This window comes from Marmota monax, unplaced genomic scaffold (genome assembly GCF_021218885.2).
Source record: "Marmota monax isolate L192 unplaced genomic scaffold, Marmota_monax_Labrador192_F-V1.1 WCK01_AAM20220418_F8-fsc00051, whole genome shotgun sequence".
NCBI classification, from domain to species: Eukaryota; Metazoa; Chordata; class Mammalia; order Rodentia; family Sciuridae; genus Marmota; species Marmota monax.
The window spans coordinates 11019207-11026160 of record NW_026695202.1 but is presented as its reverse complement, the minus strand read 5'-3'; positions in this window follow the sequence as shown (position 1 = coordinate 11026160).

The following is a 6954-nucleotide window of genomic DNA, read 5'->3' as shown; positions in this document are numbered from 1 at the left end:
CTAGTCTCTGTGCTGCCGATGCTCAGGTTTTTGTGTCTTGTTCACTGCTGTCTCCAAGGGCCTGGCACACAGTAGGTGCTCAATAAACACACCCTAGTCCCCATCATGCTATCACAGCTTGGGCTACAGCTCCGGGTTTTATGGAAACAGAGGCTGGAAGGAACGGTTCTGGGTGCAGTGGAAAGGGCCGCCTCCCAGGTCTGGCGCCCTGCGGACCGGGTCTCTGCCTTTCCCGACCTTCTGATTCCAGAGCAGTTTGGACAAGGATGTCTGCAGAGACTTTTGCCACCCTGGTGTCCGGTCATCCCAGAAAGATCTGTGCAGAGGAAATGCGTGGTGGGGCTGAGGGCACCTCTAACATTGAGTAGGCCAATGTCCATCTTAGACTCAATTTATTGTTTACTTTCTACCTGGTCTGTGCTAAGGGGTTATCATTAACTATCACATTTAGTCTAGCAAATTTATGAAGTAGCAACTCACATTATATAAAACTTCTAGAAGCTACTCAGGAGGAGGACGTCAGGAGTTTAAGGCAAGCCTGGGCAAATTACCAAGACTATGTCTCAAAATTTAAAAAATAAAATTAATTAAATAAATAAATAAGTAAATAAATAAATAAATATATATATATATATATATATATATATATACACACACACACACACACACATACAGAGAGAGAGAGCGCTGGGGAATATAGCTCTGAGGTAGAGCACCCCAGGTTCAATCCCAAGTACCAAAAACAAAAACAAAACAAAAAAATATTGTAGAACAAGAAAAAATCTTTGTGACTTGGGGATTAGGCAAAGAGTTCTTAGTAGATAGATACCAAGAGTAGATTCCATCAAAGGAACAATCGATCAATAAATTGGACCTTGTTCCTTGAAGGCACTGCTAAAAGAAGGAATGAAGCCACGGATGGTGGTGGGCACCTGTATCCCAGCAACTCAGGGGGCTGAGGCAAGAAGATCTAGTCAGCTTAGCCAACAGGGAGAACCCCTCTGGAGGAAAAAAAAAATGGTGGGGGGAGAAGAAACAAGAGAATGAATGAAAAGAGAAATCACAGTCTGAGAGAAAATATTTGTAAAGCGTATATTTGATAAGGAACTTGCATCCCCAATATACAAAGAACTGTCAAAACTCAATGGTAAGAAAATGACACACTTTTTAAAAAGTGGGTAAATGATTTGAACAGACATGCACTCACCAAAGACATAAAAATGGCAACTTTTTTTTTTTTTGGTACCAGGGATTGAACCCAGGAGTACTTAACCACCGAGCCACATCCCCAGCCCATTTTTTCAGATTTTATTTAGAGACAGGTTCTCACTAAATTGCTTAGGGTCTCACTAAATTGCTGAGGCTGGCTTTGAACTCTCCATCCTCCTGCCTCAGCCTTCTGAGCCACTGGAATTACAGGCATGCGTCATCAACCCCAGCCTACAAATGGTAACTAAGCACATAAAAAGATGTTCAATATCATTAGCCATTAAAGAAATGCAAATTAAGGCCAGGCACAGTTACCCACACCTGTAATCCCAAGGGCTCAGGAGCCCGAGGCAGGAGGATTGCGAGTTCGGAGCCAGCCTCAGCAAAAGGGAGGTGCTAAGCAACTCGGTGAGACCCTGTCTCTAAATAAAATACAAAACAGGGCTGGGGATGTGGCTCAGTGGTCAAGTGCCCCTGCATTCAATCCCCAGCACCCCACCCAAAAAAAGAAATGCAAATTAAAACCAGAATGAGGGCTAGGGATGTAGCTCAATGGTAGGCAGCTTGCCTAGCAGGCTCAAGGCCCTGGGTTCCATCCCTAGCACTGCCAAAAACGAAAAAGCCAGAATGAGATACCACCACAAACCTATTAAGATGGCTAAATACTTTTTAAAATTGACAATATTGAATGCCAATGAGACACATCGCAACTGGAATTCTTATCAACACCAATGGAAAGACAAAATGGATAGCTTCTTCAGGAAATACTGTACCAGTTCTTTATAAAGTAAATTATTCATTTACCATATGGTCCTGCAATCTCATTCCTAGATATACCCTAGAAAATTGAAAACCAGTACAGAAATATTTGTAGAAGTTTTATTTGTAGTAGCCCAAACCTGGAAACAATCTAAACATCCTGCAAATAGGGAAGCGGTAACCAATCTGTGGAGAAGAGACTACAATTCCACTTAGGGGCAAAAGCAATGAGCAGCAGGGCATGGTGACACATGCCCGGAATCCCAGGGCCTCCGCAGGAGGATCGCAAGTTTGAGGTCAGCCTCAGCAATTTAGGAATATTCTGTCTTAAAATTGAATAATAAAAGGGGCTGGGTATGTAGCTGAGTGAATTCAATCCCCCAGTACCAAAACCAAACCAAACCAAACCACCTTTATGAGCTTAAGCAATCCTCCTGCTGCAGTCTTCCAAGTAAGTAGCTGGGACTCCAGGTGCTCTGCACTTGGCTTGGCGTTATGGGACATTCTTGTAAAGGTAAAAGTATCAGGACAGAAAAAAGATCAGTGGTTCCTAGGGACTATGGGCCTGGAAAAGATTTACTACTAGGGGGAAGAGGGAACTCTGGGGAGATGATGGAAACATTCTATACTTGTATATGTTGATGATACACAATAAAGTTGCTTATTTATTTTAGTAAGAAAATAAAGCATATTTATTTATTTATGGTAGTAATGGGGATTGAACTGAATGTCAATCTCCCTTTGAGCTATACATCCAGCCCTTCTTATATTTTTATTATTATACCTATTTTAATTTCATTTATGCATTTATTTATTGAGACAGAGCCTCACTAAGTTGCTAAGGCTGGCCTTGAACTTTCAATCCTCTTGCCTGAGCCTCTCAAGTAGCTGGGATTACAGGCAGGTGCCACTGACCTAGCAAGTATATTTTATTAATAAAATGGAAAATGTGTGTTAAAATTTGCACAATTTCCCATTAAAAGGGATGATTTTCATTGAATGTAAATTCTACCTTAATTTTATTTTTATTTTTTTAGTACTGAGGATTGAACCCAGGGGTGCTTTACCACTGAGCTACATCCCTAACCCTTTTTATTTATTTTTTTGAACCAGAGTGGTCTTGAACTTGTGATCCTCCTGCTTCAGCTTCCCAAGTAGCTGAGATTATAGGTGTACCCCTTGAGCTGGGTGCAGTGGTACATGCCTGATAATCCCAGGAGCTTGGGAGGCTGGGGTAGGGAGATCATGAGTTCAAAGCCAGCCCCAGCAATTCAGTGAGGCCCTGAGCAACTCAGCAACACCCTGTCTCTAAATAAAAATAAAAAAGGGCTGGGGATGTGGGTCAGGGGTTAAGCGCCCCTGGGTTCCAAGGCTGGTACCAAACAAAAGAAAACAAGGGAATACCTTTATTTTTTTAATGGAGAAAAAAATGTGCACGTATAATGTGCTGCAGATCAATAAGTAATATCACTCCTTTTTTATTCAATAATTATTTATTTGCATCAGGCTTTGTGGTAGTCATAGGGGCACAGGGTGAAGAATTAAGACTGTCCTTAATCCACTGGCATTAAGACTTGATCATACAAAGGAATGAAAGGGTTTAGGATCCTGAGCTTCAAGATCAGATATTTGGGGGGATGGGTGGAGGTCCTGGCTCCCCCCACCCCACCCCCCGCACATCTACTGTGTGATCTTGGGCCATCAGCTTCACCTCTCTGACCTTACTTCTCATCTGAAAAATGGAAATAAGGATACTACCTGCCTCTGGGGATAATGGTCGGAATTAAATGAGATAACATACCAGGCGTTTTCTTAGAACTCCAAGCTATGGATAGTGGGGAGGTTGGCGCGCTCCTGCGCGTGAACCTCTACTTTTGATCTCTCATTGCACAGTGTGGAAACATCCCCCGACCATCTGTGCTGATGTGTTCCGTGCAAGTGATCAGGCCAAAGAAGGAAGTCAGGCTGGTTTTGCAAGTCAGGCTTTTGCAAATCTGGGGCTGCCTGGATCCCGTCCCACTCTGCCGGAGTTCACCTTCCCGCCGGCCGAGGCGCGGACGGCCGCGCCGCCTCTCTCCTGCCCCCACGAGGCCGGTTTGGCATCCACGCGTCCGCGGTGTTCTCGGTGCGGGTCGGAGGTGGAGTTGACTGGGCGGAGGCGGGGCGGTCCCGGCGCTGGGAGCACCTGGGCATAACTGCAATCTCGTAATGCAATCCCCCGGGACCTTTCAGGATTGCTCTTTGCCGATGTGTTCAACTGTCTTGACACCCAGAGATGGCTGATATAAATGCACTGTTCCGGACGCTCGCTAGAGAAAGACCAGGTCTGGGACAAGTTCCAGGACTAAATAGCAGCTGGGAAATGTCTGCTGGATCTAGAGCTAAGCGGTTTCTATAAGGTAGACTTGGGGGGAAAAAAAACACCCTAAACCTTCATCGGCTACGGATAAGGGGGTGGGATGATGTGAATCAGAGAAGCTTGGAGTGGGCGGTTAGACCACAGGAAGGACTCGCTGCTTCTGGGTTGGTTGGGGGTTGTTAGCAGGATGTGGTGGGCCCTTCAGGGTGGCAATGGGTGCCAATGGATCTGAGTAAGGTTTAACATATATTCAGTAATGTGAGCCGATCATTGATTCTTGTTTTATTTATTTATTTATTTTAGTTGTAGATGGACACAATACCTTTGTTTTGTTGATTTATTTTTATATGGTGCTGAAGATGGAACCCAGAGCCTCAACTGGGAGGCAAGCTGTACCGCGAGCCCCAACCCCAGCCTCCTTACTGATATTTTTAACTGATAATTTTTTCCATTTCTTTCCTACTCTATCCTCTGGTCCTTGAAATAAAATTTAGCACAACTCAACAATATTTCTCTCATCAAACCCAGGGAGTCCATTCACACAGGTGAGGTTAAAGCCAAGCCTGTGTGTCACACACTCAGCCAGTCACTTCTTCAATACATGTGGAACAGTGCGGTTTGCCAGGTAATTGAAGACTCCTGGGATCCAGCAGTGACATTGTGCATGATCTCTGCCCTATAAGGATCTCATGGTCCAGGGAGTGAAAATAAGCAAGGTGTTCTGGGCTGGGCTCGCCTAGCACATGTGAGGCACTGAGTTTGATCCTCAGCACCACATTAAACTAACGGTATTGTGTCCATCTATAACTAAAAATATATTTTAAAAAATAAGCAAGGTGGCAAATGAAGTATGGACACATATTCGTCAGAACTTCTCCTGAGGCCAGCCGCGGTGGCACAAACCTCTAATCCCAGAAGTGCGGGAGGCTGGGGCAGGAGGACTGCAAATTCAAAGTCAACCTCAGCAATTTAGTGAGGACCTATGCAATTTAGCAAGACCCTGACTCAAAATAAAAAATGAAAATGGCTGGGGATGTGGCTCAGTGGTTAAGTGCTTCTGGGTTCAATCCCTGGTACCAAAAAAAAAAAAAAAAAGGAAAAAAAGAAAAACTTCTCTAGCGGAGAGGAGGGGTCTGTGTCTCCTACCCTTGAATGTAAACCAGCTGGTGATTGGTTGATTGACAGAATGACAGACAATACCAGCTTTCACTGGAACTCTCTAAGCCTGAGCTTTTAAGCAAGAAGTCCTGAGACCACGGAGACCTCCTGTAAATACTCCTGCCAAGGGTCCCAGGGGACAGCAGCTTCCAGGCATCCCCTGCTGTCACCCTCCAGACTAACCCATGGAATCAGCCCAATGCCTCCAGGGGACCTCAGTTGGCACCTCTGAGAAGACTCGCTGAGCCCCAATGCCTGCAGCACAACATCACGACAGATGTCATGAAATGGCAGGGGTTTTGAGTCACCAGCACTTGGAGCAGCATAAGAATAAGCCACCAGAGGCCTCTGGTGCATGCCCAGAGAGACAGTGGATAAAACATAAGAAGGGAAAATAAAACAGACTGAGCCAGGCTCAGAAGCCAACAGCTCCATGGGTAGAAAGCAGAGGGACACTGACTCCCTGGGCCGGGGTCCGGACTCGGTCTGCACAGCCACCAGTTTCAGGTTTTTTTGTTTTTGTTTTTGTTTTTGATCCTGGGGATTGAACCCAGGGGCACTCAACCCCTGAGGCACACCCCCTGTCTTTTAAAAAATATTTTATTTAAAGATGGGGTCTCACTAAGTCGTTTAGGGCCTTGCTAAGTTACTGAGCCTGGATTTGAACTTGCAATCCTCCTGCCTTGGCCTCCTGAGTAGCTGGGGTTGCTGGCGGGTACCATGGGACAGTGGAGTTGTGTTCTAAGCTTGGTTGGTTTGCGAGCCCCAGCTGAGTGGTGTAGAGCCGTGTGCCCCGCAGCACTACCTGGGGTCTTCATGATCACCCCTGTTTCCCCTTCCCCCAGCTTCTGATTCAGAAGGCGCCAGGAGGTATTTATTTATAATTCAAAAAATCCCAGATGATTCCCTTGTTTTGTTTCTTTTCAGAACACATTTTTTTTAATTGCACAATTAATGCTGCGTACATTCTCACTGTGAAGAATATAGCAGGGTATACAGAACCATCTGGAAGGTTGCTTTCGCACCCACCCCCTATGCCCACCATTGGTGAGCCCCCTTCAGTCAGCTCTCCAAGGAATACTCATCCTGTGTCTGTGGGCATGGTGAAATAACCAGAAAATAAGAACGTCTGGGTCCTGTCTCCCGGCGCGCAGCTCCCGGCGCTCTTGGAACGTCCTATTGATAATATCTTTCCGTGTGCTACCGACATCACTGGGAGCTGGGGGCTCCTAGAGTAACCAAGGGAATGGCAACCAGGGCATACCAGGTTGGCTCTCAGCCCCAGCCTTGACCTCCAGAGAGGGGAGAGGAACTGAAGGTTAAGGTGATCACCGATGATCAATGATTTAGCCAATCATTGATGATGCTTCCATAACAATACAAGCAGGGCTCAGAGGATCCTGGTTAGGGAATGGATCCTGGTGGCACATGCCAACTCCAAGGAGACAGATGCTCCTGCCCAGAGCACC